The sequence below is a fragment of the Octopus sinensis genome, linkage group LG3 (assembly GCF_006345805.1).
Source record: "Octopus sinensis linkage group LG3, ASM634580v1, whole genome shotgun sequence".
In the NCBI taxonomy this organism is placed as follows: domain Eukaryota; kingdom Metazoa; phylum Mollusca; class Cephalopoda; order Octopoda; family Octopodidae; genus Octopus; species Octopus sinensis.
Genome location: NC_042999.1, coordinates 138219451 through 138229419, shown reverse-complemented (window position 1 = coordinate 138229419; position 9969 = coordinate 138219451). Strand labels below are relative to the sequence as shown.

The 9969-nt window shown below is 35.9% G+C and overlaps 1 long non-coding RNA gene across 1 annotated transcript in view; it reads right to left on the bottom strand.

Annotated features, from left to right (window-relative positions):
- Positions 1–3616: 3616 nt before the first annotated feature.
- Positions 3617–9969, bottom strand: part of LOC118762817 — a 13538-nt gene continuing 7185 nt past the window's right edge. Inside the window, exon 3 of the long non-coding RNA XR_004998566.1 lies at positions 3617–3627. This is a non-coding gene — a long non-coding RNA (uncharacterized LOC118762817). The remainder of the gene's footprint in view (positions 3628–9969) is intronic.

Here is a 9969-nt window from a genome sequence, read left to right as displayed (position 1 = left end):
GTGTGTAAATATAATATGTGACAATTATTCGGTAGCCATGATAAAACTCCGAGTTTCTGATATCGGGGCGGAAACCCACGCCGCCATCTCTTCAGTTATCCGGCCAGCGAAAAGATGCTATGAAAATGAGCTCTTATTTATAATTTATATATTATATATTAAAATTATAAATAAGGGTATCTAAGAGATACCACCATGCTTGAAATAGCAGTCAAAACCCGACTTTATTTATAATTTTAATAATAATTATAACCTATAAGGTTTGTTTTTTTTCATATATACGATTTACTCCAATGAATAGGTTATATGATAGTCAGAACAATAGCTATGCACGGCGACAGTAGCTCCTGAAATTTTTGTTTTAGGCCAGTATCTGTGTCAAGTAACTATATGAGCAGTTGTTATTTTTTGTGGTGACTTTTTAGTGTTATAGTGAATTATTATTCTTACTTACAATCTTGTAAATGTGTCCATGTTACCAGGATTATCCAGGTATCCACAATGTGCACGATGAATCCACGTTCTTCAAATCCTACATTTCCGAAAAATCCAACAAATGTTGGCTTAGTGTAGTAATATTTATATAAATAAATCTTCTTATTATTCTCAGGGAATTTTCAACTTCTTTTATTTCATACACACACAAAGTTCGAGATATATATATATATATATATATATATATAATATATATATATATATATATATTATATATATATATATATATATATATATATTATATATAATATATGTATGATGTATGTATGTGTAGGTATGTATGTATGTATGTATGTATGTATGCACGTATGTATGTATGTTCTATTCTATTTCTCTGAAGATAGAGCTAGCTTCTAATAAAGATACAAAGTTCCATCGCAAAAACATCACATTTTAAACCTGAGGAAAGTCTTGCATATTTTTACTGTTCCACTTACAAATAGCATTTGTATTGCGCTGGGTAGTTGACTGGTTTATTTTTCTTACGCCTATTGTCACTCAGGCATTTGCTCACAAAACCAAGTGCACAAATTATTGGTATAAATGTGAATTTATAATCTGAATATAGAAGCTGAAAGCTTCGAAGCCGGTGTTTATAGTTATCCTCTTTCTCTTTAATTTTCAAAGAGATAGTCACATAGCAAAACAGCTGACCTCTATGATGATACACGCTTTTTCTTGTCTTCCCCAAACTACATTATCCCGCCTGTTATGTTTACACTTGACAGTTGTTTTGACAGGAATGTTCCACGAGTATTCCTTGTATTGTCGTTTCTGTATGGACTCAATGACAGGGAGATTCTCTATATTTACACCATGACAGTTTTTCCTCCGGATGGCATTGCATATTGCTTTTGCGACGGAGTTGTGCCGCATGGGGAGGTGGCACAAGGATGATATTTTTGCGCATCTGGTAATCACTTGTTATATCTTCTATCGAAATATGACAATCTGTATGACGTAATCTACATCTCTATGTATGTATGTATGTAAGTATGTATTATGTATGTGTGTGCGTGTATGTGTGTGTGTGTGTGCGTGTGTGTCCGAACGCATATATTTACATAAATATATATGCATATCTTTTATCTTTTTATTTTTTACTTGTTCCAGTCAATAGACTGCCGTCATGCGGGGGCACTGCCTTGAAGAATTCTACTCGAATGAATCGATTCCAGTAATTTTATTTTCTTCTGTAGGTTTCTTTTGCCGAACCGATAAGTTACGGTGACGTAAACATACTAACACCGGTTGTCAAGCGGTACTGGGAGACAGACATAAACACACGTACACACGCACACACACCACACACACACACATACATACCCATATACGACGGGCTTCTTTCAGTTTCCGTCTACCAAATCCACTCACAATCGGCTCGAAGTTATAGTAGAAGACACTTTCCCATATAAAGGCGCAGTCGTGGCTGTTTGGTAAGAAGTTTGCTTACCAACCACATGGTTCCAGATTCAGCACCACTGCATCTAGAGCAAGTGTCTTCAACTATAGCCTCGGGCCGACCAAAGCCTTGTGAGTGAATTTGGTAGACAGAAACTGAAAGAAGCCCGTCATATATAAATATGTGTGTGTGCGTGTATGTGTGTGTGTGTGTGTGTGTGTGTGTGTGTGTGTGTGTGTGTGTGTGTGTGTGTGTGTGTGGTGTGTGTGTCTTTGTGTTTGTCCCCCTGTACCACTTGACAAACGATGATATTTTTTTACGTTTCCGTGACTTAGCGGTTCGGCCAAACTGATCTACAGGATAAGTACCAGGCTTAAAAAAAAATCCTGAGGTCGATGCGTTCTGGAAAAAATTCTTCAAGGCGATGCTGCAGCATGGCCATACCGTAATGTCTGAAAGAAGTGAAAGATAAAAACTAAAAGAAAAAATGATATATATTCGTATATATTCTTATACTTACACATACAGACACAGGCAGACACTTATATAGTGATGCGTTTAGGTCGTACGCATATATGTAGCCATTACATACTTTGTAATTAGAGCCATATTACTAATCACAATAATTTTATGCATTTGTCATTGTTTTAATTGGAGTCGCTGTGCCCATTATTGGATGGTATATTCTTTGTTTTCGTTTTTATTTTTATGTGAAATTCAAATACAGATGTGAGACTAATTATTTTGGAATGGAATGTTGTTATAAGAATTACTCTGTGATTGTTCATTAGACTGGTTATTCGAGAAATTCCCTGTCAATCTCATTGTACCAAATTTTACCAAGAAGGAATAATGTGTACACATACTCATACATAAACATTTGTATATATGTGTGTGTGTGTGTACATGATTGTACGTGTGTGTGTGTGTGTGCACGCATGTATTTGTGTATGCGTGTACACAGAAGAGTAGAGAGAAAGAGCCATCAAGTCAGAGAGTTAAAGGTGAAAGGGGAAAGGTGGCCCTTAATAAAACCATGTACGAGCACCCAATAGACACATAAACATACCGAAGCACAGCCACGCATACGCATGCATATCAAAAGTTTTATGCCTAAAACATTCCGACTGTATGTGCGTGCATGTGTCTCTGTGAGAGAGAGTGTGTATGTGTACGTGTGTGTATGTGCATGTGGATGTGTATAATTATTTGGGGGTTTGATGTTGTTTATCTCGAGGTCACCTTTGCTTGACCTAATTGCGATCGAAAAGCTTTACAGTTGTGACAAAAACGTATATATATATATATATATATATATATATACCACAGTATCCTATGCGACTTTACTGTTTTCAGACGGCACTACCTAACTGTTAGCCGAGTAACCACGAAGAAGCTTCCCCAGTTGTATGCACGAATGTATGTCTAAGTGAATGCATGTGATCATGTCTCTATATCTATATCTCTGTATATCTTATTTCTTTATTGCCCACAAGGGGCTAAACATAGAGGGGACAAACAAGGACAGACAAAGGGATTAAGTCGATTATATCGACCCCAGTGCGCAACTAGTACTTATTTAATCGATCCCGAAAGGATGGAAGGCAAAGTCGACCTCGGCAAAATTTGAACTCAGAACGTAGCGGCAGACGAAATACCGCTAAGCATTTCGCCCGGCGTGCTAAGGTTTCTGCCAGCTCCTGTGTATCTGTATCTGAGTGCGAAGTACGCTGCACAGCAGGTATGTCTCTAAACAACGATGTTTGATCAGTGTGTGTGCGTGTGTGTGTGTGTGTGTGTGTGCGTGCGTGTGTGTGTGTGTGTGTGTGTGTGTGTGTGTGTGTGTGTGTGTGTGTGGTGTGTGTGTGTGTGCACGAGTAAGGTACCATGCACTTTCCTCTGCGTATTTTTCTGAGTCCAATGTAATTCCTCTCGACATCATTTTGATTAACACTTCGTCACAGAATACTTAAGACACTTTGCATTCATTCAATAAGACATTTTGTTCAGAAAGAGAAAAAAGAAGAACTGGAACAAAAGAAATGCTTCATCATTGTCGGAACATGAAGGAGACAAACGGAATTGACAACATATCAATATGTGGAATCATTGTTGAAACAGCAGCTTACGTTGATAGAGTGAAAGGATGTTTATTCTATCTGTCCGAGAAGTACAACAAATCTCATACAGACCTTCAGCTAGCCAACAAAGTTAAGATATCTTGTAGAATTGCAGAAATACGAACAAAGCTCTTAAAGAACCTATCAATTTAGTCGCCCGGTCTACAGGGAATAACAACCAAATATTTCGCATATCACTCACTCACTTGGATTGTTTGCGTATTCGCCGTCATGTGTGTTCTCGCAATGTTCACATACACATACGTACACGCTTTTATTGCCTCCAGACAGTGGACTGCTGTTATGCAAGAACACTGCCTTCATGAGGATTTATTTTTATTTGAACACGTTGTGGTTGTACTTATTTCACAATGGTACTTGTTTTATCGATTACTATATATCGAACCGCCAATTACCGAGACATAAAAATGACACAACATAAGCAATAACGGTATATACACTGGTGTAATCATAAACACAGACGAAAATAACACACACACACACACACACCACACACACACACACTCACACCCACCACACCACATATATAATATATATATATATATATATATTATATTATATATATATATATATATATTGTAGTAAGAGAAAGGAGGAATTTCGATTATCCCCACGTGTGAGTTGCATTTATATAAGAAATTAAAAGGAAAATACGTACACTTACATAGTTTTAATATAATTTTTAATATATCGACCGGTTTCGCTATCGCTATTCATGATATTATGTTTTACTTATTTGGAATGAGTATTTTCTTAAGAAGAAATATATATATATTAATATATATATATATATATATATATATATATATATATATGTATGTATGTATGTATGTATGTATGTATGTATGTATGTATGTATATATATATATGCATGTATGTATGTATATATAGATATACATATAGATAGATAGATATCCATATGTGTGTGTCTGTGTCTCTGTGTGCTTCTCTGTGTGTGTGTATGTGTGGTGTGTGTGTGTGTGTTGTGTGTGTGCGTGTGTGCTATATGTAGCCAGACCCATTTGCAGGTTATAACCTCAGAATTATTCTACTTTCTGTTAGTGTGCCCATACGTACGAGTGAGTATAACATGCTTGGAGGAAGTCAGTTTATGCAGTAGGATATCTTTTATACCAAACATCTGAGGTGACACTGATTGAAGCAACACAACCAGATGCACAATAACCTACCATGAGGGACAGCTACAGGATGGATCAAAACGATCGTCACATTGAATAAAGATTTGAACCAAATCCATTTTCCGTTTCCCCCATCAATTATATATTGGGTCATCCTATAAGTAATGCGGTTTTTTCAATTGCATGAACTAAAAGTCAGTTGAGGAAGGGATAAACTACCTGCATCAACTTGCTATAAAAGCACGTAGTAATTTTACCTTGTACTTATTCGTGGTGCAAGTTTTAGAGTGCAATTTGACTTTAACAGTTATTTTTTCAAAGCTATAATGGAAGTGACAAAGGAGCATATTCGGCATATTTTGCTTTATGAGTTCAATAAAAGCAACGACGCAACGGAAAGTGCGAGGAATATCAATGCTGTATATGGGGATGAGAGAATAAGCGTAATCCAGTGTCAACTGTGGTTCCAGAAATTCCGAGCCGGAATCTTCAGCCTAGAAGACGAGCGTCGCCCTGGTAGAGCTCGACGAGGACGTCCTGCAAACCCTGGTTGAACAAAATCCCATGTAAGTGTTGAAGAACTAGTAGAGAAGCTTGGATTTGGTCATTCAACCAGTCATCGACACCTGCGTGCCATCGGAAAGGTTAGCAAATTGGGTCAATGGGTTTCCTCATAAACTTTCCGTGTCTAATCGTGCGCAGAGAGTGAATGTGTGCTCTTCTTTGCTGTCACGTCTCACGAATTACCCGTTTTGGGACGAGAAATGGTGACGGGAAATGGGTTTTCTATAAAAATGTCAAGCGCCGAAGAGAGTGGGCAGGTAAAGGAGAAACACCGGCACCTCAGGCTAAAGAAGGTTTTCACCCATATAAGTGTTTGGTGGGATATGAAAAGTTTAGTCCACTTTGAACTTTCAAACCCAAATCAAACGATAACAAAGGAGATCTACTGCGAGCAGCTTGAGTGGCTTTAGTCAGCACTAGAAGAAAAACGACCATCTTTGGTGTTAAGATGAAAGGCATTCTTTCATAAGGATAATGCTCGGCCACATACAACAAAAATGATATTCCAAAAGCTGGAGCAGTTTGAATGGGAAACGATGCCCCACCCACAATATTCGCCGGACATTTCCCCATCTGATTATCATTTGTTCCGCAGTCTTCAAAATCATTCGTCATGATAGATCGCTAGCCACTAAACCTTTTATATTTTATATATTCTCTCCCTGTTTATTTCTTATTTCTTTATTGCCCACAAGGGACTAAACATAGAGGGGACAAACGAGGACAGACAAAGGGATTAAGTCGATTACATCGACCCCGGTGCGTAACTGGTACTTAATTTATCGACCCCGAAAGGATGAAAGGCAAAGTCGACCTCGGCGGAATTTGAACTCAGAACGTAACGACAGACGAAATATCTATTTCGCATTTCTTTACTACCCACAAGGGGCTAAACACAGAGAGGACAAACAAGGACAGACAAACGGATTAAGTCGATTATATCGACCCCAGTGCGTAACTGGTACTTAATTTATCGACCCCGAAAGGATGAAAGGCAAAGTCGACCTCGGCGAAATTTGAACTCAGAACGTAACGGTAGACGAAATACCGCTAAGCATTTCACCCAGCGTGCTAACGTTTCTTCCGGCTCACTGCCTTAAACTCCCTGCTTATTTCTGTGTTCTTTTTTTGTCGAAGAGCGTAGGCTCGAAACGTAAAAGACTTTCTCACTTCCCGAGCGTAAATAAATACATCTGTTTGTTGTTTACACACCCGTCTTCGTTGTTTTTTCTTTTTTTTGTTTGTTTTGTAAATCCTCACTATATACATATATATATATATATATATATATATATATATATATCCATAGGGCCTGATTTCTCTTTCATTCTAACCCCTGAAAAAGAAAATGATTCAAATCAAAATTGAACCATAAATATTAAGTTTGCTTGCAAAAACGGATTGTTGCCGGGAGTTAGAAACATAAATCTGTGGCAGACGTTGTAAGGCGAGAAAAGAGTTTTGTGAATCAAGTGATATTAGCGATGGAATTCATCATTTAAAATTCTCTAGAGTTATCTTGCTCAGTAGAAATCTTTGTTAAATTAATTATTTCTTGAATACGTTTTCAATTCCGTTGTAAATTCTATTCACATTACTATTCACATTAAATGTCAATTTTGGTGATACATTGTCTGACTTATTTTTGTAATTTAATTTCCACTTAGATACTGCTTCACCAAGTTACACCTTGCAAGCATATCACCCCACACTGACACTACTCGTAGAACACAATTCACAGCCTCTGTTTTCTACAACTTTTAGTTTTAGTTCTGAAGAATTTAGCACACGGAAAACATGGACACGTAATTTTAGATCACTCACCCTTCTAAGCCTTTGGAAAGGAGTTTTAACTAGAATTATTAGGGCTCATTAAATAGTTATAATCTGCTATTCAATATCTTTGTTATTGTTGATTACTTACGTTTAACGATTTTTCTGTATTGCATTAACATTATTTAGCACGCTCATTGTTTCACATACTTTAAAATGCTTCAAGCAAACTACAACATATATATATATATATATATATGCATGAGTGTACAGATAAATATATATGTGTGTGTATGTATATATATACATATAATATATATATATATATATATATATATATATATAATATATATATATATATGTGTGTGTGGTGTGTGTGTGTATATATATGTGTATATATATATATATAGATATATATATGTGTATGTATATATACATATATAAAAAAACATTGATCATAGAACAAACATCAAATTTGAGTCAACTACTTTATATATAACACCACACCTCCAAACATTTGATCATATATAAATATTACCATGGTTCTTAAACATATAATGTATACATATATAAAAAAAAACACAGAAGATGAAAGTATATATGCGAATAAAAATACAAATATATAGAACGGCCTATCAAAAGAGTATATACAATCGACTGAAAATTCTAGAGCGTGTCATGCTACTAAAAATTTAAATAAAATAAGCCTAAATAAAATAAAATAGTCGATTGATATTTTATTTTATTTTATTTAGTTTATTTTATGTTAATTTTTAGTAGCATGACACGCTCTAGAATTTTAGTCGATTGTATATACTCTTTTGATGTAAAGAAATTTATATACTCTTTTGATAGGCCGTTCTATATATCTGTATTTTTATTCGCATATATATATTTACCTTCTGTGTATTTTATATACGTATGCTTAAGAACCATCATAATATTTGTATATGATCAAATGTTTGGAGGTATGGTATTATATAAGTCGTTGACTCGAACTTGATGTTTGTTCTATGACCAATGTTTCTTTATCTTCGTCTCAATTACATTTGAGCGCTTCTTTTTTGCAGTCTTATAAACCCTTTTACTTCCATAAAAAGAGACAAAAATTATTTCTTGCATATACATATATACATATACGTGTGTGCGTATATGTATATGTATATATATATATATATTATATATATATATAAGTACATATATATATATATATCTAAGAAGAACAGAGTTAGTAAAAGTTTTTATCTTCATTTCACTAAATTTATCAAGCTTCTGTGTTTCTAGTACATACTTCGCCTTTAATGTACTTATATATGAATAATATATGGCCAGTGCTAGAAACACCAGCGATAATAATTAATTTTATTTTATCGCATTTTGAATTTGTTTACATATTTCTCGATAAATTTTGAGCGTTAGACTAATACCAGAAATCCCTAGTTTGTCGGGTTCGTTCTGCGTCGCGCAGTGATCTGATTAGTTAGAAAGAGCAAATTAGTAGACGCACATGTGTCTATCGAGTTGCGCTTCATAATAACAGGAATCTTACTGAAGAGCCTACCTGAGTAAATAAATATTATTTTTATTGATGAAAAAGGCGAAACTGCAGTCTAAGAAGAACAGAGTTAGTAAAAGTTTTTATCTTCATTTCACTAAATTTATCAAGCTTCTGTGTCTAGTACATACTTCGCCTTTATGTACTATATATGAATAATATATGGCCAGTGCTAGAAACACCAGCGATAATAATTAATTTTATTTTATCGCATTTTGAATTTGTTTATATATATATATATATATATATATATACATATATGATATAAATCCTTAAATCCTTAAAAATGTTTTAGCCCGAAGACTGCGGCCATGCTGGGGCACCATCGCTGAATGAGCTACACTAATATGTGAATCCACCTCTGATACGTGGCACTTGATCAACAAGGGAGTTCGATGCTGCTGCTCGCATCTGTGTCTCCTGTCGTGAGGTAGGTTCATCTGGGACCCCCGACAAGAAGAGATCCAGTTTAGTTTTAAAGAAACCCACATCCACACCATGTAAGTCTCTCAGGCATTTAGGGAGATGTTGAAGAACTGTGCTCCTCTGAAACCCAAGCTGTTGCAGTATCTGGACCTGTATTTTGATGGTGATGTTGGAATCTTTGGCACCATGCAGTGGCGCCCCGTTCTGCGGTTGGGGTAGCTTTGAATGCCAAAGGTTGGGACAAGACCCTCCAGGATTTTCCAGATGTATATCACCGCATATCTCTCCCGCCTCCGCTCTAGGGAGAAGAGGTTTAATACTTTCAGTCTTTCCCAGTAGCTGATATTTTGCATTGAGACGATCTTCTTTGTGTAGCTTCTTTGAATTGCTTCGAGTTCTGCTGTTAGTTTTATATTGTGTGGTGACCATAGTTGGGAGCAGTAGTCCAAGCGGCTGAGGACGAATGTTTTTCAG